Here is a 23,797-nt window from a genome sequence, read left to right as displayed (position 1 = left end):
GTTGACACTCCACTTGTTGTTTTGAAATAACTCCCTACCGTAGACCAGGGCTTAGAGACTAAGGATACATCTATCCAGCAGTGCTAAAGTTTAATTAAGCTATGCAACTTCAGCTACGTCAATTGCGTAGCTCAAGCTGAAATAGCTTAATTTGGCTTTTGGCACTGTCTACACAGCAGGACATGGGAGGAATAACACTTTTCCTTTTACTTCCCTTACTCCTCATGAAATGAGGGTTACCATGAGTTGGAGTAAGAAGTCCTCCAGCTCAACATTATTTCAAAATAAAGGCTTGTAGTGTAAATGTGCACTATGTTATTTCAGAATAACAGCAGTTATTCCAAAATAATGTTGCTGTGTAGACGTACCTAACAGATTTATTACGACTTAAGATTTTGTGCCCTAACAAATCTGTTAGTCTCAAAGTCCTGGTCTATACTAGGGAGTTATTTTGAAATAACCCCCTTTATTTTGAAATAATAAGCAGAGTAGCCAAACTACCAAGCCTGTGATTTCGCAATAACAGGCCAATTATTTTGAAATCTGTACTCCTGCTTTCCTGGGGGAATAAGTTTATTTTGAAATATCTATTATTATTTTGAATTTAGTTATTTGAAATAATTTCCTAGTGTAGACATGCCCTAAGGGTTAGAGGTCTAGGGCCAGTCATCTCTGGTGTCTAAGGAGACACACCTGCGCAAGAATCACCAGAGTCCCCTACAGGGACTGACTGCAGGCCTTACAGCAGTGGCCACCAAAAAGTAGATTGGGATGTACTGGTAGATCTTGGAACCTTTGACAGGCGATCCTGACAGGTTTGGCCAAGATGCTGTCAAGTGCTGGCACTTCAGCTGCTTTTCTCATCACTGCCGTGCTGCTCCTCCCCTCAGCCTTGGGGCTGCCCTCTACCTCTAGGAGTCTCCTGCTTGCTATGCAGGGCATGGGAAGAAGAAAAGAGGGTGCTGGTATCAGGGTGCCCCTCCCCCATCCTGTACCCCATCTACACAGAGTGGCAGGGATGGAGAGAGTTTGCTGGCTGCTTTTGAGAGTGGTGCAGGGCCAGGGTAGGGATGAGCCTGCCTTAATCTCACTGCCCCACCACCCAGCAGTCACCTGTGGTAAGCGGTACCCAGCTGGAGCCTGCATTCCAAACCCTGGTCCCAGTCCTGAACCCTTCCTGCCCCACAAACTGCTGCCCTAGCCCTGAGTCTCCCTGCACCCAAACCCCCTCTTGCAACTCAACTTCCTGCCTCAGGATCAGCTCAGAGCCCCTCCCACACTCCAAATCCTTTAGCCCAAGACAAGAGCCTGCATCTCCCTCCCCTGCACCCCAGCCTAATAAAAGTGAGTGAGGATGGGGGAGAATGGAGTGAGCACGGTGGGACCTGGGAGAAGGGGCGGGAAGGAAGCGGGTCAACTGTGTTTGGATTTGAGGTAGATCCTGGATTGCACTTAAATTCAAAAAGGTGATCTCACGCTTAAAAAGGTTGGAGTTCACTGCCTTACAGAGAACTTTCAGGAAGAATAGAGGAGAACTGAGAGGCTGCTGGGAGCAAGCAGGCATGAGCAGAGAAACCTGAGACTTGTGGGGTGAGGCAGGAAAGGCTTGGGAGAATGGCTGGATTTGAAAATATTATGTTGAATGTCTAGCTTAAAGCAGAATCTGAAAAGGGATGGGAATGGACCAAAGCGTAGGTAAGTTATTAAGGATGAAGGTCCCAAAAGGAGGGAAATGAAGTGAAGGGCAACTTGTGGCGCCATTCTGTGGCCAGCAGAGGTGGCTGGGAGGAGGAAACACCAACACTTAGCACACCATATACAAATATATACAACAACTGCACACACGTCACTACTGCCTGATGACAGCTTATACAACAGGCAGAAAAATGTCTAAAAAACTGTTTGCAGGAAAAATTATGCTCTTCATGGAATTGCTGTTCTGAATTATCCAGCCTCTTCAATTCCCTCTCCAAAACAGGCAGATGTTTATCTGCTGTATTTATATATGGCCCAGAAAGACAAGTTTGTTAAAATATAAATTTCCTTGATTATGTTACCTAGTAATACCTTTGATTACTAAAACTGATAGCTTTTTAAAAACCTTATTTCAGTTAATCATTTGTGCTGTTTATTGATTTTTATTTTTTCAGTACATTCAAGCTGGTCACTGAACATACTATTCAATTTCACTTTTGTCCCTAGTTAGTTTCATTTTAGGATTCTTACTATGAAAATACTACAAAAACTAATACAAATGCAAATTTTTGCAAACCCCTTTCTATAATAATCTCCTCTGGGGAAAATACAATAAAATGTCCTTATATTTCCAGTCAAATTTATTTCTCTGAATAATAATGGTGGCCATTTCAGGGCACCAGTTAGACTACATATAAAGTACAAGCTACTGTTGTGATTCCCAGCTCATATGGACTTATTTGCACCAGCTTTCATCTAAGCTAGCATGCTAAATAAACTACAGTAGCATGAACAGCAGCACTGACAGCACAGACTGGCCAATCTGAGTTCAAACTTGCTTGAACCCCTGGCTGTGTACTTGGGACAGCTAGCCTGTCCCAATGCTTGTGTTATGCTACTGTTTTTAGTGCACTCTCTGAAATGAGAGTAGGCATGAGTTTAGATGCATGAGTTGAAAATCACCATATACAGGGTAGAAGTAGCCATCATTTGCTTGTCAGTGGCCACAACTGGCAGGAGTTGATTTAAATTTATTGATTTAATTAAGTTCCAGAAGAGTCAAGACCATTTTATTTATAATTGGTCCAGGAGAGCAAGGAACTTCTTCTGTCTGGGTTTGTTGTACACTGGGAAGGGATTTGAACAGTGTGACTGTGCTGGTGGGCTGAGCCACAGAAGACTTCAAGAGGCAGGCTGACAGCCTACAGGGGGTACTGAGAGCTGAAGAAAGCAGCAGCACCTTGCTGAGAAACCAGCAGTGCTTAAAGTGGTAAGTGCAACCCACTTGGATTATGATGACATTTCTGGAAGCATTTGATACCAGATGTTAGAGGAAGGCATAAGGGGGATATCTGAGAACACCAGAGAACATCCAATCCTGTTCATGCTTAAAGTCAGGTTTCTATGGTCTTTTCTAGCTCTGATTCTATGTAGAAAAGAAGGAGCAACAAGACTGTAATAGGAACAGGAGAGGAAAGATGGGATCAAAGGTATGTTAAGAAATTAAGGCTGTGTCTCCACTGGCGCGATCTTGCGCAAAAGCAGCCGCTCTTGCGCAAAAACTTGCTGCCTGTCTACACTGGCTGCGTGTTCTTGCGCAAGTACACTGACATTCTAATGTATGAAATCAGGGCTTCTTGAGCCAGAACTCTGACGCTCCCACTCAGGAAGAAGCCCTTTTGCGCAACTGTTCTTGCACAAGAGGCCAGTGTAGACAGACAACATGAATTTCTTGTGCAAGAAAGCCCTATGGTTAAAATGGCCATCAGAGCTTTCTTGCGCAAGAGAGCGTCTACACTGGCATGGATGCTCTTGCGCAAAAGCACATCTCTTGCGCAAAAGCATATGCCAGTGTAGACGTTCTTTTCTGGAAGAGTTTTTACAGAAGAACTCTTCCACAAAAGAGTTTTTGCACGAGAACGTGCCAGTGTAGACGTAGTAAGTGTCTTGGCTGATTCACTTGCTGTAGTATCCCCAATGAGGTGGGGACTTGATAGATGTTAACACAAAAACTTAATGCAAAAGATTTCCTTGCTTTAGGTTTATAAACCAAGATATAAACTAATTTGTTTGTGTATCAGTGCTAGCTTTAGGGAAAACAAGCCAATTAACTTGAAATCTAGAAAATGTTGTACTGATTATCTGAATATTCCTGGTGCGTGACTGCAGCCCAAATATAAGAAAAATTATAAAGCCAATAAACAGACATCTTAAAGAGTAAGAAACTAATTGCACAGGCCTAATTGTAAATCAGGAATAACTTCCGCTAAATCAAGGGAATTCTGCTAGTGTACATCTGATGTGAGAAGAAAAGGAGGACTGAAGCTAGAAATAATTTTTTTGATGCACCAACTCTTAGACAGAAAATACTTATCGATTATACTAATGTGTAAGAAAACTTAACGGACCATCCTATCTTCAGAAACAAATATTTTCTGGCTTTCTGAAGCAAAATTGTTTTTCTGTTTTTGTGGTCATATGTTGTCATAATAAACCTGCAAATCATGTCCTGCAGGCGGACCAGTCTCCATACCTGTCCACCTCAGTGTCTTCCTGCAGCATTTGTCTGTGATTCCTCCCTGCCCAGTGAGCCTATTTATTTGATATTTCATGTACTTTTGTAGTTTGCTCTGCTTACTCCAGCAAATGCTGTTGCTTTCCCAAGTATGTGAGGAATTTAATTAGTAGTGCTATCTTTTTAATCTCTGAGGGACAGATTCTGATCTCACTTACACCAGTGTAAATCCAGAAATTTACATCCATGCCGACTTCAATGAGGTTATGTTTGACTTATACTGTAATGAGGGGATAGGTATTAGCCCTTTAAGGAGAAAAAATGAAAACTCCTTTCCAGATGCTTAGAATAAAAATATGGCCTGGTAGCTGAAAAGGAGGAGTAGTCCTGGGAGTTTGGAGTTGGATGAGGGAGGACAAATTCTAAAATATCTTCCCTTTAAGAGTCAGACTCATGAGCTCTGTAATGTAGAGTGCGCAGGACTCCCCTCCAATGTTCCCTCTATGTTTTTCTATTTATGTGTGGAATAATTTTTTATGTGCACCCAGGCATGTACAGATGTGCACCAACAATAGAAATGCATGCTGCTGGCTGTGGTCAGCTGTGGGCACTCTGCCAATCAGCTGAGCTGCACCTGAATCTCTCCTGGGCAGCCACCCAAGCACTCTGCTACAGGAAACACTGCTCCCCTCTCTTCCAGCCAATGAGGAGGAACTCTGACACTGACAAGATATGGAACCCAAGGTGAGAGTTCAGCAGGAACAGACTGGGATTTCTGGTTTTAGGTAATGCTGAAAGTCAGACAAGGAACTCTGGGTGTGCCAGAAGAACTGGACCAATTATGAACTGTGGTTATAAACTTTATGGTGGGGGTCTTTAGGGATTGATTAGATTATTTTGTGATTAAGAATTCTGAATTTAGACTAGGCCTGGGTAGGGAATCTCTGAGACACAACAGATTCTCAAGGTCCTGCAAGAAGGAGCTAGCAGAGGTGGGCTGCCTCCCAAGTAACCTCTGGCCACAAGATGGCATTCAATAAATGTGTTCTGCTACACACATCAATGACTCTCTGATCCTGAAAGAGGTTTTTTTTTCTTCACTCACCTTTAGGGGAGAGAATAGCCAGTGATGGTAAAGACCCTGATTCTGACCTTATGCTGGTGTAAATCAAGAGTGACTCTGCTAAAGTAAATGAGCCACATTCTGTGACAAGACTCTGTACTTAAGGCATGTACCAGGAAACATGGGAGCAAAGGGGCTTCTTAATTGGCCACCATGGGCCCTGGTTTATGATAAAACAGCCCTGGCATCTACTCCAACTGCCTGGTTGCCTTGCAACAGGACAGACAACTGGCTATTCTTCCTCTACCCCCTATGCTGGGGCCTGTGCATGGGGGAGAGAGTAAAGCTGCCTTTGTTAGCTCAGCACCACCCCAGAAGTGTAAGAATTCTCCAGGCAGCTGTACTAGTGCCTCTTTCACTGCTATGATTGGGCCAGATTCTAGCCTTAAGAAGTTACAACAGTGGAAAGACAATGTAGATCGGATCAGAACCTGGCCTATTATTTTTCCAGCATCAACTTTAGGAGCCAGTGGGTTACAGTTAATTATAAGAGAACCACAAAAGTACAGGAACTTCAGATAAATGTTTGGTAGTTCAGATGCTTGTGTGACCTCTCTCCAGAAATATACATTCTGTTCTTTAGTAAGAACAGCCTTTATTGTGAGTTTTCTTATACAGTATACTGGCAAAAATATCCCATCCATATAGCGACGAGGAGTCCTGTGGCACCTTATAGACTAACTGAAGTGTAGGAGCATAAGCTTTCGTGGGCAAAGACCCACTTCGTCAGATACATGTAATCACTATGGGTGGAGTGGCCACCAGGGCACTTGTGCTTTTACCTTTTCCTCTTCTTTGGAAGGAACTCTCTCTTTCCCGTCCCCACACACCTTTTTCCGAAAGAGCTCTTTCGCAAAAAGGCTTCTTCCTCCTAGAAAGAGGTTTATCAATGTCGGGAAACCCCCTCTGCTCTTCTGATTTTTTTCTCTCAAAATAATGCAATTGCAGTGTGGACATAAGTGAAGGTTTTTTGAAAAACAGCCATTTTTCTGAAAAAAAACCTGTGTAGTGTAGACATAGCTTTAGTGGTCTAAGTACTACATGGGACAGTACACTACATCCAAAAGGTGTGTGGGTTACACATACACAAATGCTCTTCTTGTTCTTTTTCTCTGCCACTCCACGCTATGAAATATAGTCATCATTTTTTTTAGTCCTATAAAGTTTCTATTTAGTGTTGGCACTGTTGTTCTGACCTTTCCTGAGTGTAATTTGGCATAGCTTGTATACACTCTACGTCAGCTGAGGATCTGCCCCTTAATACTTTGCTCCCATCAAGTTTTATTTAAGACTTTTGGAAGGGTTTTACGTATTACTTTGAATTCTTCCACCCTGAAATCAGCTATATTTCAGCTGAAAGGGTTACAAAAATGGAGATGTATTTTCAGTTCTACGAATTTTTATTTGTACATCATTCCCTTGAAGCACCTGTCATGGACCTAGATCTTGTTGTGTTAGGCACAGTCTGTCCTATATATCTGTTCTATCATGGAGATGTGACCCTTCAGATTAGATATAGAAGATGCACGCCCCAGCCAGTGGCTTGGACTGTATCTGAAAGGGTGTTCTGTCCCAGTGTTTCAAAGAGAGAGCTGAAACAGGGCATGCAGCAAGTTTCCTTTTGGTTCCTTTCGCTCCTTGATTAAATCTGGACTGAAATCAATACAGGAATTGTGGAACTGGATGAAGTTTTCTCTCTTTGCAGGGCAGCAGGTAACATCCCTTGATTGTTTGAGACAGCTAAAGGTGCAGTTAAAGGTAGTAAAAGGACAGTAAGAGTAATGGGTAGTCATTTCCATAGTAACTGCAAGGCATGTCGGGAAACGCAACCACACAGGAGACAGTACCACTTGTGCCAGAAACTCTGCTCCCATAGCAACAGAAACATGGTGGGAAACAAACAATGCTAGAAATCTTTCCAGAGGTCCTTTTCGACAGACAGTGCATGTAGTCAGCCATTAATTTACTTTCACATTTAAACAAAGTTACAGTGGAAATACTGCTTATATAAAAATTACCATAAAACTGAGCACAGTACATGGGTAATTATGATTACTAAAGTATAAGCAGAAATCGTTAAAGAAATATCCAATTATGGTACCTCTCTCTTTTAAAAGCATATTCCAATTACTCAAATGTTGTGCTATTGCAGTTCCAGAAAAATTGCACAAATTAGAGCAATCTTTCTAATCAGTGCTAGCAGAAAAAAATAAAGTAATTATAACAGAATGTAAAATACATTTCACATCTTCCAGGTTAGTTACTTGAAACTGTTTTGACTATGTGTATAGGAGCTAGGCCTTCTTTTCTAAACGAGAAAAGAAGTAGAAAATTATATAGGACATATCGGGGAAGAAGAGAAGAATGTAAAGCAGAAGGGAAGTTGTGATCTGAAGGTTATACATGATTAGTAGAATGGAGGGAGAGGTGTGAAACCGAAAACCATGAGTTTTTTTTCTCAGTCTCTTAAGTATTTTGTCCAGATCCCTTCAAGGAGAAATAGAATGGGAACTCTTCTGTCAATGGAAAAAGGATCTACAATATATGTGACACCTCCATCCTATGGGGAAGGATGATGTTTTTCTGTCTTCTTATTTTAGGCTGTCAGAGTCTTCTTTCCACTAAAATCTTTCTGTTTTTCCAGAATCCAATCACTATTACTGAGAGAGGGTGAATGACTGCTTCCTCACTTTGCTTCTTTAATCAAGCAATATACAATACAGTTTAACTTCTATAGAGCTTTCATTATACAAAAAACTCCAACATTCTTTGACAGAAGTCATTTGTAAGCTGAACTGTAAAGAAATTCTAAGGCAAAGAACAAGTCTGCTTGATATGACACACCCTCTAGCCCTGTCTCTACTCCCAAATAACAGGATTAACTCCACTGAAGAAAATAGTTATGCCAGCTCTACGCTGGTATATCTCAGAGCATTATATGGCCCTTTATCTAGGAACTACATCTCACATTTAAGGAAAGTGGATATGATGGGCCTTTTCCATCTCCAGCTTCTGTGATCTAACCTTAAAAGTACAAGTGAAAAGAAATGCCTAAATAGAAAGTTACAGGTAAGGCTCCAGGTGGAGGAGCAGAGTGGACGAAGACCTAAGTGGACAGGTGGAAGGCGGTGGAATTCCAGGAGTTGGTTTGAAAATAGACTGGATATCCACTAAAGAAAAAGAGGATGGTGTGGTAGTGTTCGGTTTTTCAGAATGAGGTATAGTCCAGCTTCAAGGACAATGATCCATGACACTCTCTCTCCACTGAATTTGGGATGGCATCAGTTGTATGCAGTGGAATTCATTCAACAGTGAAATTACTTCTGATTGGGTTGCTGCTATTTTTGCCATTATCAGTCAGACTTAATGACTGTTTTCTGTGGGGAAATCTGTGTAAATTGAAATGGTGAGAGTGGTGAAATATTGTTCCTTCTATATGCAAAACAGTTCTAAACTCGCCTTTAAAATGTGCTCATCTCTAAGGGTACGGCTAGACTACAAGTTTTTGTCAGAAAAAGGTACGCAAAATGTGCTCCTCATTTTGCATACCTTTTTCCAATTCTTTTGTCGGAAGAGGCTTTTCCAACATTTGGCTCATCTAGATTGGGCCAAATGTCAGAAAAAAACCTCTTTCGGAAGCCCCCTTCTTCCTTGTAGAACGAGGAATACAGGGGCTTCCGAAAGAGCGCATTTACTCTTCCTAAAAAAAAAAGTGGAAGAAATGCGTTCCCTGGATGTGGCGGAGTTTTTTCAGGATACCTCTAGTATCCAAACCCAACCCCCACCTCCCACGGTCTAGCCATACCCCTAAATGTAGAAGTCTGTACTTCATGGTTTGGATTGCACATTTTACTGTGCATTTTTCAGTTCACTGGCATTGTGTTGGAACTGTAAGGAATTATTCAGCTTTGTAACTGTATGTGGTATTTATTCCACTCAAAGGCTTTACCCCTTTTAACCTGTAGGCATTTCTCTTGCAAGCTGTTTAAATCAATGAATCAGATTCAACATCATAAAAGGAGGATTTTTCATTTGTCAGTTTTTCTCATTTCACTTACGCATAAACTTTAAAACTTGCTCAACTAAAATACTAGTAAGTGTAGGATAAATAGGATTGTATTGAGCACAGGATAGGTTCATTGGCCTCATGAACTCCAAAATACAGAAATGAAAGGTCTAGTTATAGAATTTAACTTGAAGCTAATCTCAGATCCACATGCAATCATTAATGGCCCTGATCCCACAATTTACAATGAACAGGCACACTGCTGTGCCCATGTAGAGCCCCATAACTTCAGTGTGTAATCCACTCATGCATTGTAAACTGCCAAAGTTGCTTGCAGAAAAGCTAATCAAAACACTTTTTATTACATTTATGAAAATTGCCAACATTTTGTTTCCATGAAAATGTACAAGTTTTGATTAAGTTTTCATTGGGATTGAGGGGGTAAAGGCAGGAAGATTCCCACACGCTTAAAACCTGGGGGTTAGGGCAAAAAATTCTATTAAAACATTTCCAAAGGTAATCCTATGTGAGACTCATTTATTGCTAGTGAAGACTTTCCAGTAGTTTCCTTCCTTATTACATCTATTGTAGACTACAAATAAAATTACAAGTATTTTTTGCAGGTACTTTAGCTTTTCAGAGGCTTTTGTCTCTTTAGGAGCCATCTCCATTACAAAGCTATGAAGTCAATTTTTAAAAAATTCCAGTAGAAGGACATGACAATCATACAACAGCAGTCCAATTAAAACAAAAATTCAGTCACTACTGAGTGGGAGAGTATTATCTCAAATCCTTGATGTTTGCAAAACTTCAGGAATTGTTGTCCCTGCTCAAAAGTTCTCCTCTTCCTGACCAATCATGCTTTCCATAATGGAAATGACATCAGGATTGTGTTGGTAACAATAGCTAACAAGAGCACCTGCCACGGCTGGAAGCAGGCTAGCCACAACAGCACAGGCCCAACGCCAGACACCCTGAGGAGTGCCACCCACAGTACGTGGGGCATGCCTGCACATGCAAGGCACCACCCGCTCCCACTGGCAGTGCTGTGAGCCGCACGTGTGTGTGTGTGGACTCCAGGGAGGGCCAGGCTGCTCCCTGCTCCTCTGCCGCCCATGGGATCCCACTGTGGCTGGATGCTTCCTTTGCCTGCTTGTCCATGGGCTTGGGGGTAGGGGAGGAAGTGGGCAACGTGGTTCCCTGGACACCTCGGGGCCCCTGTAAGGCAGGGCTTGCTGTACAGACCACACATGGCCTTGCTCCTGGGACATCCCCCCTTCTCTGGCCTGAAGACTGTTGGTCGCTGCTCACAGAGGAGGGCACAGACTCAGCAACAGCGTCTGCATGGATGACTGAGCACCTCTTCCTCTTTGTGTTCTCCTCAGCTGACCAGTCGGGTCTGAGGGGCGAGCCAGGCCACCCATGCCAGCTGCCACAGCCCAGGGGACCTGAACGTGCACCAAGGTCCAGGAAGACCTCATGTGTCAGCATGTCAGTGTCCTGCGTGACATTCAGCAAACCCTGGCGCAGAAGATTTGTGAGGATGCTGAGTGGTGGAATCATGCCTGGGACCAGCTGTTTGATAGCATGTGTGCCGTCATGAGAAAAATGACACACCCACCTGCTGTTGCTCCTCCTGCCCCCCTGATATGCCCATTCCTCCTCCCCCTGCCCTCCATGCAATGCTTCTATGCTTCTGATCCTTCCTCAAGTGATGCCTATGCCCTCTCCCCCTGCCCCCTTTCATCCCTGCCCCTGCTCCAGCCTCCCCTCCCCCCGTGGTCCTTGAACCCACCCAAACCCAACTCCGAAAAGGTCCCAGCACCCAAGGTGGCACATCTAGCTGCCCCCATGCCACTCGGAGCCCCCCCCCACCCTCCTCCCACCTTTTTTAATGTAAGATAAATAAAGACTTCATTTTGTTGGAAACAAAACGTGTTTTTATTGAGAGGTCAGGGAAGGGGTAAAGGGAGGGATTGTATTGGGAAAGGAATGGGGCAGCAAGCCAGAGTCCCCTGCTGGGGAGGCCCTGGGGAGACTTACAGGGGTCCTGGAGAGAACCTCTCCCTCAGGGCTTCCCGGATGCACACCCTGGAGGATGGACCTGGAGGATGGTAGCTGTCCGCAGCTGCTCAAAGGGTCACCCCTTGCGGCCGGTGTCTCCCCCTTCCTTTCCACAATGTTGAGGACACAACATGCCACGACCACCTTGGGGATGTTGTGCTCCCCCACGTCCAGGCAGGTCAGCAGACACCTGAAGGTGCACTCAACCTGAATCCTGGCCCAGTTTATGTGGGCATTAAATTGGTCCCTGCTGGGATCCAGGTGCCAGGTATGAGGCTTCATAAGCCATGGCATCAGGAGGTAGGCCGCATCTCTCACGATGCACAATGGCATCTGCACATTCCCAACTGCTAATTCATGGTAGGGGAAGAATGTGCCCACCTCCAGCTTCCTGTACAGGCTAGAGTTCCAAAACACACGGGTCTCATGTGCCTTGCCCGACCACCTGACAAAAATGTCTGTGAACTCTCCACGGTGTTCGACCAGGGCCTGTAGCACCATCAAGAAGTCGTCCTTCCTATTAATAAACTGGGTCGTTCGAAATTCTGGTGCACGGATTGGTATGTGGATCTGATCTATGGCTCCAGTGCAGTTCGGGAATGCCAGGGCAGCAAATCTGTCCACGATCGGGTCCAGGTCTCCCAGGCGGATAACCCTCCACAGCAGGATGGAGTTGATGGCCCTCACAACCTGCTTGTTTGAAGGAGACAAACAAACAAAGAATGAGAGAGGGAGTGCCTGAGCACTTGGGAGGAGGTGCCCACCCCCCTCTCTTCCCCTTCCTTTCCCTCCCCCACAAACCCCAGGAGCCACCCCCTATGAGGCCACCTCCCCAGCAGCAGGGCTGTGTGAGGGAAGGATGGCACAGCCCCACAGGGATGGGGCTTTCCTCCCACCCCCACTCCACCCCAAAGATCCCTCAATACCCCTTTCCCGAGGGACCCTCTTTTCCAGGACTCCCCCCACCCCTGCAGAGACTGCAGCTCTAGAGTGCCTTACCTCCATGAGGAGGGCCCTGAGAGCGGACTTCCTCACGCCAAACTGGTTGCCCACCGACCGGTAGCTGTCTGGGGTGGTGAGCTTCCAGATCATGATTGCGTCCTGCTTCTCCAGGCAGATGGCGGACCGCAGGTGAGTGTCGCGTCTCTGCAGGGCGGGGGCAAGCAAGACACACAGCTCCAAAAAGGTTGCCTTCTGCATGTGGAAGTTTTGGAACCACTGCTGGTCGTCCCACTGCTCCATGACCAGCCAGTCCCACCAGTCCAAACTGGTGTCGAGCCTCCAAAAACACTTCTCCACTGTGGGGTGCAGTTGCCAGAGTGAAGCAGCTGCACCCATGGAGAGGGTCCCCAGAATGTGCTTGGGATCCAGGTCATGCAGGACCAGCAAGGCAGCTGGCAGAAAGTGCTGCAAAAACTGCAGTATGGCCGTGTGGGGCCATTGCATACCCAGGGGCAGCTCCAGCTCCATGGCACAAACAGAAAAAGCTGTGGCATACAAAAGAGCATGGCAACCACAGCAGGCACTGCGAGAGCTTTGCTGTCCCTCAAAGAGGTATGCAAGAATGCAGAAGAAGCAGAGAAACAGCTGTCCAGGGGTGTCCCTTTAAGCGTGTGTATCTGCAAGGCTCCGGCACCAGCACTTGGAAGCAACAGGTGACCTAAAGCCCTGACTGAAGTGATTCCGGGTGGCCTTTTATGCAAGAAAGCGTCCAATCAGTCTGGACACGCTCTTTCGAAAAAGCACATCACTTTTTCAATGTGCTTTTGTGTGAGGATTCTCTCTTTCTAAAGAAGTTTTTTTCTAAGATCTCTTCTAAAAAAAAAGCTTCTATTGAAAGAATCCTGCAGTCTAGATGTAGCCTCAGAGATGAAATTAGAGCACAGGTTAGAATTAGTAATGGAGGTATCAGCTGTTTGTCACCTTTTAACCAAAAAAACGGCATTTGCAGTTCTTATATTCATCGTTATTTATTCTGCTAAATGGACTGGATTAATCTAATTTTAAATGGTCCTACATAACATCATTTTACACCAAACCTATATCCCTACTACACATCTTAGGGTGTGTCTAGACTACATGGCTCCGTTGACAGAGACATATAAAGTAGTTTACCCAATGTAGTCAATGAAGCAGGGATTTAAATAATCCCTGCTTCATTAAAATAAAAATGGCCGCTGTGCTGTGCCGACAATCAGCTGATCCGGCACAGCGTGGCAGTCTAGACGTGGATCGGTTGACAAGGGAAGCCTTTGTTGACCGCTCCAGTATGCCTCGTGAAACTGATTGTCGGCACAGCGCGGTGGCCATTTTTATTTTAATGAAGCGGGGATTATTTAAATCCCCACTTCATTGACTATGTCGGGTAAACTACTTTACATGGCTCTGTCAATGGAGCCATGTAGTCTAGACACACCCTTAGAGAACTTAAGGAAAGGGAACAAAAATTGGAGAGCTTTACTTCTAAGAATTTAGCAGCCAGGTCAAGTCAAGACGATCCAGACGGATTCGGGGGATAACTCCAGTAGTTCCATAGACTGTATCTGATGCTGTCTGCTTGCTGCTATTTGCTTGCTTGTCTGTGAGTTCTCAGGTCTCTGCTTCCTCATCTCCTACTCTCTCTACTGCCCATTGGCACACTGACCTTTACACTGTCCTGTCAGAACTTGCTAGACACATCTGCTAATATCTTTGTCAGATCTTTCTGGGATGCATTCCAACAGCCAACGTTCCTTGGATGCATGCCAACACATTCCAAGCTGCCAATTCTATCTTTAGCTTGGAACTGTTTACCTCACAGTGATGTGATCTTCTGGGCCCCTGCCAATTTGGTTTTCCTACCAATTCTTTATTTAGCACTATATGACCTGCATCTCCCTTCCAATGATGGAGTGACTCTTGATTCTGCCAGTCTAGTTCTAGGTCTGGGCATTGTATGGGGGCATCGTATGGGGGTCATCAAATCTTGTTTGATGACTTCCTCTTTACACTGGGCACAGGTCAAGTATCCATGCTGAATATTTTAGGTCTAACAGTTGGACTCTGATACCATTGACCATGAGCTTTAGTTGAATTGAGTGAGAATCCCAAAATGCATAAGTGGAATTGGGTGATTCTGTTCCTTCTTGTCCCTCCACAAGATGTGGTGAGTAACTGCTCATCCACTCAAAAGGTCTGCCTGACTGGGCTCTACAGAGTTCTTGGTGTGAATATGCTATTTCTGGGGAAAGTAGTGAGCAATTTGGGTTGCAGGGCTACCAGGATGCATACCTTTAGCTCTTGATTTTTGTCAGACTGAGTTAGTGTAAGATCTTTGCTTTGCTTTCCCAACTCCTGACCAAGATAAGGACTTACATGAGAATAAGCAAGCTGCAGTTCAGCCTTCCAATCATAGGGTATGTCTACACTAAAGAGTTAATTCGAAATAGCTAATTTGAAATAAGTGCTGTATAGACACTTATTTCGAATTAGGGGGCCTCCAGCCCTTCCTAGTTCCCCCTCGTGGCCACTCTGGGCCAAACCAGGAAAATTTGTCTGCTCCTCCCCTTAACCCCAGAGCCATTAAAGGGGCAGACTCAGGCCACAGTGCTTGTGCCAGTTGCCAGCCTGCCAGCACACAGCCAGCACACTGTGCACCTGGCACACTGGGCCAGGACGGGGAGCTGCAAGGAGGAGATGGGCTTCCCCAGGGAAAACGGGGGGAGGTGGTGTAAGTGCCCTCCTCGGGAGGGGTTGGTCCATCCCAGCCACACTACAGACTGCCCGCGGTGGCCAGGATTGCAGCGGGGGTTGCTCCTGAGAGTGGGGTACGGGGCAGTGGCGGGGAACGAACATTCCCAGTCACCCGGGTGCCCCAGTGATCCTCAGTTTTGTGTGTCCCTCTGCAGGTGGTCAAGGCCATCAATAGAGTGCTGCTCCGCAGGTCACCAACCTGGACGCGGTCATCCAAGGCTTTGGTGCCTTCGGCTTCCCCCGCTGCGGGGGAACAATCGACAGGACGCATATCCCCATCCGTGCCCCGGACCACCAGGCCTCCCTCTACATTAACCGCAAAGGGTACTTCTCTGTGATCCTGCAGGCCGTGTCTGACCACCGAAGCCAGTTCACGGACATCAGTGTGGGCTGGTCTGGCAAGGCACACGACGCGTGAGCATACCGCACCCCCGTCCCTCCTGCCCCACCTGTCGCGAGAATCACAGGTCTGATGATGCATACCCAATGGGGGAAGGACAGAACCAGGTGGACAGTTTTAGCAAATAAAGGATATTTATTTATGACAGCGATGAATTTATAGTATTTATTCTAAGATTTTTAATAGACCGTGTTAATAATGAATTTACAGCATTTATTATATTTATTCTACGATTTCTAGTTAAACGTGTCAGAGATATAAGGATGAGAATAGCAAGGGGAATAGTCTCTATTCTAACAATATCCAGCTACACTAATTAAATAACAGTGATAACTACAAACTCTATGTACTACCCAAAACAACTACAACACTAAGCTTATACAATAAGAAAAAATCAAATCATACATACCAACTTACACAGCACACGGAACATTTCACAGATATCGGTTCGGTTGTGAAGGCCTTGGTTACGCCCGAGAGTCGGGGGAGGTGGCTGGTTAGTTGATCAGGCTGGCAGCGCTTTGAAGTATACGGGAAGGCACACGCACGGTGATACGTGTGTTGCGAAGACCTCCTAGAGCGAACTGTGCGATGGATATTTATCCCCAAATCTGCACATCGCTTTCCCGTGCTTGCATATTACCATATATGGCCCAATGGTCACCTAGTGAGGGGTCTGTGTCCCAGGGGTTGGGCCGAAACTGCAGGTTTCATGCGACCGGTAAGCCCCGCAGTTTTCACGTCAAGGTGACGGATGGGAGAGTCTGAGGCTATTTTCCCCTTTTCACACCTTCCCTTTTTCTAAAGGCAATGGTATGCAGGAAGGGTGTGGCCGGTTTCTCCCAAGGAGTACTGCAGCCCACTATAGCAAGAGCGGCCTGGCCAAACTTTTTTACTGGGGGGACAGTTTCTTTTCTCTAACACCACCCTCCATACTCACTCCCCCCTGACATTCCCACACCCTCAGTGCTGCGAGACGGGAGAGCCAGCAAGACCCCCAACCCTGAGCTTCTCCTCCCCCTTCCTCCCCTTGCTTCCCTCTTCCAGCTCTCTCCCACCCTCATTCCCCCCTCATCCCAGTTACGGTCAATAAAGAGAGTTTGTTTTTGGCAACACACATGTTTTTATTGTAGATCAGGAAGGGGGATTAGGGAAGGGAAAGTAAAAGGATGTGAGGGTGGAATAAGGCACAAGGATGCCAGAGAGACTTCAGTCCTCTTCCGGGTGGGAGCTCTCCCGCAGGGCCTCCCGGATATGGACAGCCCCCCCCCCCCCGATGGGCCTCCCAGCTGGAAGCCATGGGGGGCTGCATGTAGAGGCCAGCCAAGTGGTCGGCCTCTGCCATCCAGGCTGGCAGGAAAGCCTCTCCCTTCCTCTTGCACAAATTATCCAGCACACAACATGCTGCCACCACATGTGGAATATTCTGCTCGGAGAGGTTCAGGAGGGTGAGGGGACATCTAAAACAGGCTTTCAACTGGCCGAACACCCCCTCCACCATGATGCGGGCCCTGCCGAGCTTGGCTTTAAAGGAGGGGTGGAGGTGTCCCATGTAGGGCTTCATGAGCAAGAGTTGTAGTGGGTAGGCCACATCCCTCACAGAGGCACATCCATGTCTCCAACCGTGATGTGGCGGTTGGGGAAGAAAGTCCTGGTGAGCAGCCTCTGGCACACAGAGGAGTTGCGGTACACCCGCACATAGTGTGCCTTGCCAGCCCAGCCCACATTGCTGTCCATGAACTGGCCCTGGTGGTTAGACACAGCCTGCAGGATGACCTAGAAGTATCCCTTTTGGTTGATGTAGAGAGAGGCCTGGTGGTCCGGGGCATGGATGGGGATGTGTGTCCCCCCACAGTTGGGGAAGCCCAGGGCACCAAACCCCTCGATAACCACGTCCAAATTGGTGAGGTGGATGATTCTGCGGAGCAGCACTCTATTGATGGCCTTGACCACCTGCAGAGGAACACACAAAACCACCCTGGGGTGCCAGGGTGCCTGAGAGTGCTCCTTCCCCGCCACTGACCCATGCTCCCACTCCCAGGAGCAACCCCCCCTGCAATCCTGGCCACTATCAGGTTGGTTTGACACGATTTATTCTTGAGAAATCCATGCTGACTGTTACCTATCACCTTATTATCTTCCAGATGTTTACAAATGGATTCTTTAATGATTTGCTCCGTTACCTTTCCTGATACAAAAATTAAGCTGATTTATCTGTAGTTTCCTGGGTTGCCCTTATTTTTCTTTTGTATAGATGGATACTATATTCACTCTTTTCCATTATTGTTCAGAGATGATGGCTCAGCTGCCTCCTCAATCAGCTCACTGAGTATTCCAGGATGCATTTCATCAGGCCCTGATGACTTAAAGACATCTAACTTTTTAAAGTAATTTTAATGAGTTTTTTTCCTATTTTAACTTCTGAACCTACCTCATTTTCTTCAGCATTCACTATGTGAGGCTTCCAATCACCATCAACCTTCTTGGTGAAAACCAAAACAAAGAAGTCATTAAGCACCTCTGCCATTTCCACATTTTCTGTTATTATTTTTTCCCTCTTTATTGAATAATGGGACTGCCCTGTCCTCGGTCTTCCTCTTGCTTCTAAAGTATTTGTAGAATGTTTTCTTGTTACCCTTTATGTCTAACACTTCATACACTGAAATTAATGTATATTGTAAAGCAGGGGTGGGGAACCTAAAGCATGGGAGCTTGCCTGATTCTAGTCCCCAAGGCTCAGCACTGGGGAGCCTGTGCTAGTGCTCCAGTCCTCTTGCTTCTCACTTGTGTGTAGCCCCTGACTGATTTTTCTGCAGGTCAGTGGCCCCCGACCCAAAAAAGGTTCCCCATCCCTGTTGTAAAGTATCACACTCCCAAAACAAACTGAACTGCCTATTCTTTCTGTACTGCATTTCTTCTTTAGTTTTCAATAGTAACCTGTAATGTTGGGCAATAGCCCCAGAATGATGGAAACATTCCAAGTTCCATTGTAGTGGTTAGCTGAAGCAATATCTCTGTAGTTCATTTTACAGGAAAACAATGCTTCTTAGCATATTTTCCTGATGCAGCCATATTCATGAAAAGACTAAACTAGCCTGAGTGTATCTAGGAATACCGTTGGAGAAGTTTCATTTCATAAGCATTTCATTGTAGTACGACTGGCTCAGTGGTACTACTTTGCAGCTGTAATTTGTGAAGTAAATGGCAAGGCTAAATGTGCTGAAAATTCAACATGTTCCCTGAGCAACAAAGGGACTGAAGGCAAATGTTACAGTAGCACTGACAACACCACTAGTGTTTGTTTAAGCATTTGCTTCATAAACAATGAAAAGCATTACAAAAAGAAATTTCAGAAACAGGATCCTCTACTTTTTTATTCCTGCTCCAATTAGTTTTTTCACTGCTGTGGCTGTTTACTTTCCCTTTAATTAAAAGCTCATCTGAGGTTATTTATGAAGCTTGATAGACTTTTTTTCTTTCTCCTGTGAACCTTCTTTCCTAGTATCCTTTGTCCTAGTATCCTTTGTGAAATACATTTTGGTTTTTATTTGCATTATTGTAACATCTAGAAACTACAGACAAGACTGGGGCTTCATTAAAAATAAGAATGACCATACTCGGTGAAACCAAAGGTCCATGTAGCCCACTATCCTGTCTTCCGACAGTCATAGAATCATGCCAAGGAATCCCACCTCTGTCACCCATTCCCAGCTTCTGAAAAACAGAGGCTAAGGACACCATTCCTACCCATCCTGGCTAATAATCATTGATGGACCAATCCTCCATGATTTTATCTAGTTCTTTTTTGAACCCTGTTAAAGTCTTGGTCTTCATATCATCCTGCAAGGAGTTCCACAGGTTGACTGTGCATTGAATGAAGAAATACTTCCTTTTGTTTATTTTAAACCTATTACCTATTAATTTCATTTGGTGACCTTTGGTTCTTATATTATGAGAACGAGTAAATATCTTTCCCCTATTCACTTTCTGTACACCAGTACAGACCTCTATCATATCCCCCCTTACTCCCCACTTTTCTAAACTGAAAAGTCCCAGGCTTTTTAATCTCTCTTCATATGGCAGCCATCCCAAACCCCTAATTATTTTTGTTGCCCTTTTCTGAACTTTTTCCAATGCTAAGATGTCTCTTTTGAGATGAGGTAACCACATCTCTACACAGTATTCAAGCTGTAGGTATACTATGGATTTATACAAAGGCACTAAAGTATTCTCTGTCTTATTCTCTATCCTTTTTTAATAATTCCTAACATTCTGTTAGCTTTTTTACTGGTGCTGCACATTTATTGGATGTTTTCAGACAATTATCCACAATAATTCCAAGATTTTTCTCTTGATTGGTAATAACTAATTTAGTGCCCATCATTTTGTACATATAGATGGGATTATGTTTTTCTATATGCATTACTTGGCATTTATCAACATTAAAATTCATTTTGCTAGTCTCTTAGTTTTGGGAGCTCATTTTGAAGCTCTTCACAGACTACTTTGGTCTTAACTATCTTGAGTAGTTTAGTATCATCTGCAAATTTTTTCACCTCACTGTTAACCCCTTTGTCCAGATCATTTGTAAATATGTTGAATAGAATCAGTCCCAGTATGGACCCCTGTGGGAGGCCACCATTCTGAAAATTGGCCATTTATTCCTGCTCTTTGTTTCTTATCTTTTAACCAGTTATCAATCCATGATATTCCCATCTTATCCCATCACAACTTATTTTATTTAAGAGCCTTTTGTGAGAGACCTTGTCAAAGGCTTTCTGGAAATCTAAGTACACTATATCCACTGGATTCCCCTTGTCCACGTGCTTGTTGATGCCCTCAAATAATTCTAGTGTTAGATGTTATACATTGTGCTAGGTATTATCCATTCAAATAGTATGACTGCTCCTACCTTGAAAAGCTTATGACTTAAGTTGCCCAGAATGGGAGAAATTACCTATTACCTTCATTTTGCAGAAGGAAAACTAAGGCATAGAGATTAAGGACCTGAGTCTGATCTCATGTCCCATTGACTATATGAGCTAAGTGACTGACACAAGGTCTCAGAGGAAGTCTGTAGCAGAGCTGACAAGAGACTCTAGATTTCCTGAAGACCAGCCCAGAGCTTTAACCACAAGATGTTTTTCCCCACAGTGTAAATATTTTCCTGGTCTCTCATTTTTCTCACAGCTTCTTAAGATGTTCTGTTTAGGGATCTTTTATAAATATGAAATGTTTACTTGAATCAGTTTTCATTTCCCATTATTTTGACAGTGATCAAATCTTTGCTATAGCTTTTAACAGCATTTATAACAGGGAGAGAGGGTCACAGGGCTGAGCTCGGTTCAATATAATGAAGCAATAGTAGCAAGAGACTGTAACTTAGAGCAACTAACCAGTGCAAAATACCTAACAATCAAAGAGCATCCTTCTAAATGTAAGGTGTTCCAATGACTTCTATTAAAGATAGTCTAACATACAATACACCTAATTCTCCTCTTAGAATTCTGTAAATCTGGAGTAACTTCACTGGAGTCAATATATTTCAGTTGTAGAAAAACAAGGTGAGTTGAGAAGAGAATCGGGCCCACTATCTTCTCTTGGATTTGGTCATATTTCTATTTGCTATCAATTCATTTTCTTTCTCCTCTCTCTCTCTCTCTCTTTCTTTGAATGTGGGCCAAATTCTGCTCTTCTCTCTTGTGAGTTAAACCTGCTAAAATCAGTGATGTTGTCCTGATATGTCCTAGTGTAAGATTTTGACCATTATGTGAAATGACAGTGAGAAGACTCAATAGTTACAAAGCAATTGTAATGTTAATCCCTACGATGTCAACACACCTTAAAAAGTACAATTTTTTCCCATGGGAGCCATTCAATTTCACAATGAAGGAAAATATAGTTGTAACTTACACAGTCCATTCTTGGTGACTAAATACTTGCCTTTTTACATCACTGGTTATAACTAGAACAAAATGGAGCTGCAAACCTCAACAGGAGGGGGGGAAGATATACACAATTCCAGTTAGAAATCCTGAAAAATGTTCCTGCTTGTTACTGTGAAATATAGATTTTAATACCCTACAGTCTTTAAAGCCACAATGCCCAATCAAAGGATCTAAAATACAGAAGAAAGAAGAGCTTAAGTTTTAAAGCACAAGACAATGAGATGAAGACTATAATATAAAAACCTTGAGGTCCATGGTTTGAAGGGTGCAAGTCTCAAGGCTAAAAAGCTGCATTGTCAACTCTAAGCAGTGCCAAAGCCTACAAGCTTTGGGCCAGCAGATGGTCAGTCTTGTAGAAAGATTACTTTTTCCAGGATGGAGGAGTATAGCATATATAAATTCTTGTTCTTAGCTGACACCGTGTTCACAGTTCGGGGCAGAGCTGGACAAGATGTGATCGGGAGGGCTGGATCCAGCTCACTTAACTCTTTGATCCAATCTGTGAACTACATCTTGCCACTTTCTCTTTATATCCCGCTGCCCATGCCACTGAATTTCCAGGTAGCAGCTCAGGCAGCAGGATCCTATTTAAATGTCTCATGGCTCACAGTCACAGCAGTACCCTGGCAAGTGCTGGCGCTGCGAGCCCTTTAAATAGCTGCAGCAACCCTGGGCAGCTGCCAGGCAATGTGGTAGCAGCGGGACAGGGAGACGCAAGCTCTTTGCTATTTTTTTAATTCAAAGCCTCTGGCCCCAGACAACTCTGAGGGGAGGCTAGTGCCCAGATCTGCCCCTTCCACTTCAGGCCCCAACCTTTCCGGGGATGGAGCTGGCCTGTGACTAAGTATCAAAATTCATTAGGTATTAGGTGCCCCCCTGCAAAAATTATTGCCCACCCCTTATCTAGACCATCCCTGATAGACATCTATCTAACCTGCTCTTAAATATCTCCAGTGATGAAGATTCCACAACCTCCCTAGGCAATTTATTCCAGTGTTTAACCATCCTGAGAGAAAGTTTTTCCTAATATCCAACCTAAACCTGCCTTGCTGAAATTTAAGCCCATTGCTTCTTGTCCTATCATCAAAGGTCAAGGAGAATAATTTTTCTCACTCCTCCTTGTAACACCTTTTTAGGTACTTGAAAACTGCTATCATGTCCCCTCTCAGTCTTCTCTTTTCTAAACTAAACAAGCCCAATACTTTCAGTCTTCCCTCATAGGTCATGTTTTCTAGACCTTTAATCATTTTTGTTGCTCTTCTCTGGACCTTCTCCAATTTCTCTACATCGTTCTTGAAATGTGGTGCCCAAAACTGGACACAATACTTCAACTGAGGCCTAATCAGTGCAGAGTAGAGAAAAAGAATGACTTTTCGTGTCTTGCTCACAACACTCCTGTTAATGTAGCCCAGAATCATGTTTCCTTTTTTTGTAACAGTCTCACACTGTTGACTCATATTTAGCTTGTGCTCCACTATAACCCCTAGATCCCTTTCTGTAGTACTCCTTTTTAGATAGTCACTTCCCATTCTGTATGTGTGAAACTGATTGTTCTTTTCTAAGTGGAGTAGTTTGCGTTTATCCTTATTAAGCTTCATCCTATTTTCCTCAGACCAGATCTGTAGTTTGTCCAAATCATTTTGAATTATGACCCTATCTTCCAAAGCACTTACAACCCCTCCCACTTTGGTATCATCTGCTAATATCTAAATAATTGATGAAGCTAAAGAACAGAACTGACCCCAAAACTGACCCCTGCAGAACCCCACTTGTTATGCCTTACCAGCATGACAGTGAACCCTTAACAACTACAGTTTTAGAATGATTATCCATCCAGCAGGGCCGGCCCAAGCCATTTGGGCAGCCCAGGCCCTGAGAGCACGGCGCCGCCCCTGGGAGTGTGACGCATGTGGAGCCCCCACCCTCAGCACCCAGCGCATGCGCGGCCCCGCCCCAGGCCCCCGGGCGCATGTCTGGTCCCGCCCTCCGGCATGCGACACATGTGTGGCCCCACTCCAGGCGCCCAGTGCATGCGCAGTGCCGCCCTGGCCCATCCCAGCAGCCCTGCGTGGCACCCCCTACAATGGGGCGCCCCGGGTGGTAGCCCGGTCAGCCCATAGCTTGGGCCAGCTCTGCCATCCAGTAAACAATGTAAACAAACTTGTTTGTCTCAACAATTGGCTGAACAAGAAATAGGATTGAGTAGACTTGTAGGCTCTAAAGTTCTACATTGTTTTGCTTTTAGTGCAGGTATGTAACAAAAAAATCTACATTTGTAAGTTTCACTTTCACAGTAAAAAGATTTCATTAAAGT

At 44.6% G+C, this 23,797-nt stretch overlaps 1 long non-coding RNA gene across 1 annotated transcript; it reads left to right on the top strand.

Annotated features, from left to right (window-relative positions):
- Nucleotides 1–2,547: 2,547 nt before the first annotated feature.
- On the top strand, nucleotides 2,548–11,239 carry LOC142829764 (uncharacterized). Its single transcript, XR_012904510.1, has 3 exons — nucleotides 2,548–2,965; nucleotides 4,759–4,954; nucleotides 10,725–11,239. It is a non-coding gene; the product is annotated as an uncharacterized LOC142829764 (long non-coding RNA).
- The last annotated feature ends 12,558 nt before the right edge of the window (nucleotides 11,240–23,797 follow it).

Source organism: Pelodiscus sinensis, chromosome 6 (genome assembly GCF_049634645.1).
Source record: "Pelodiscus sinensis isolate JC-2024 chromosome 6, ASM4963464v1, whole genome shotgun sequence".
NCBI classification, from domain to species: Eukaryota; Metazoa; Chordata; order Testudines; family Trionychidae; genus Pelodiscus; species Pelodiscus sinensis.
Note: the sequence above shows the minus strand (reverse complement) of the source record. Positions and strands in the feature narration are given on the sequence as shown.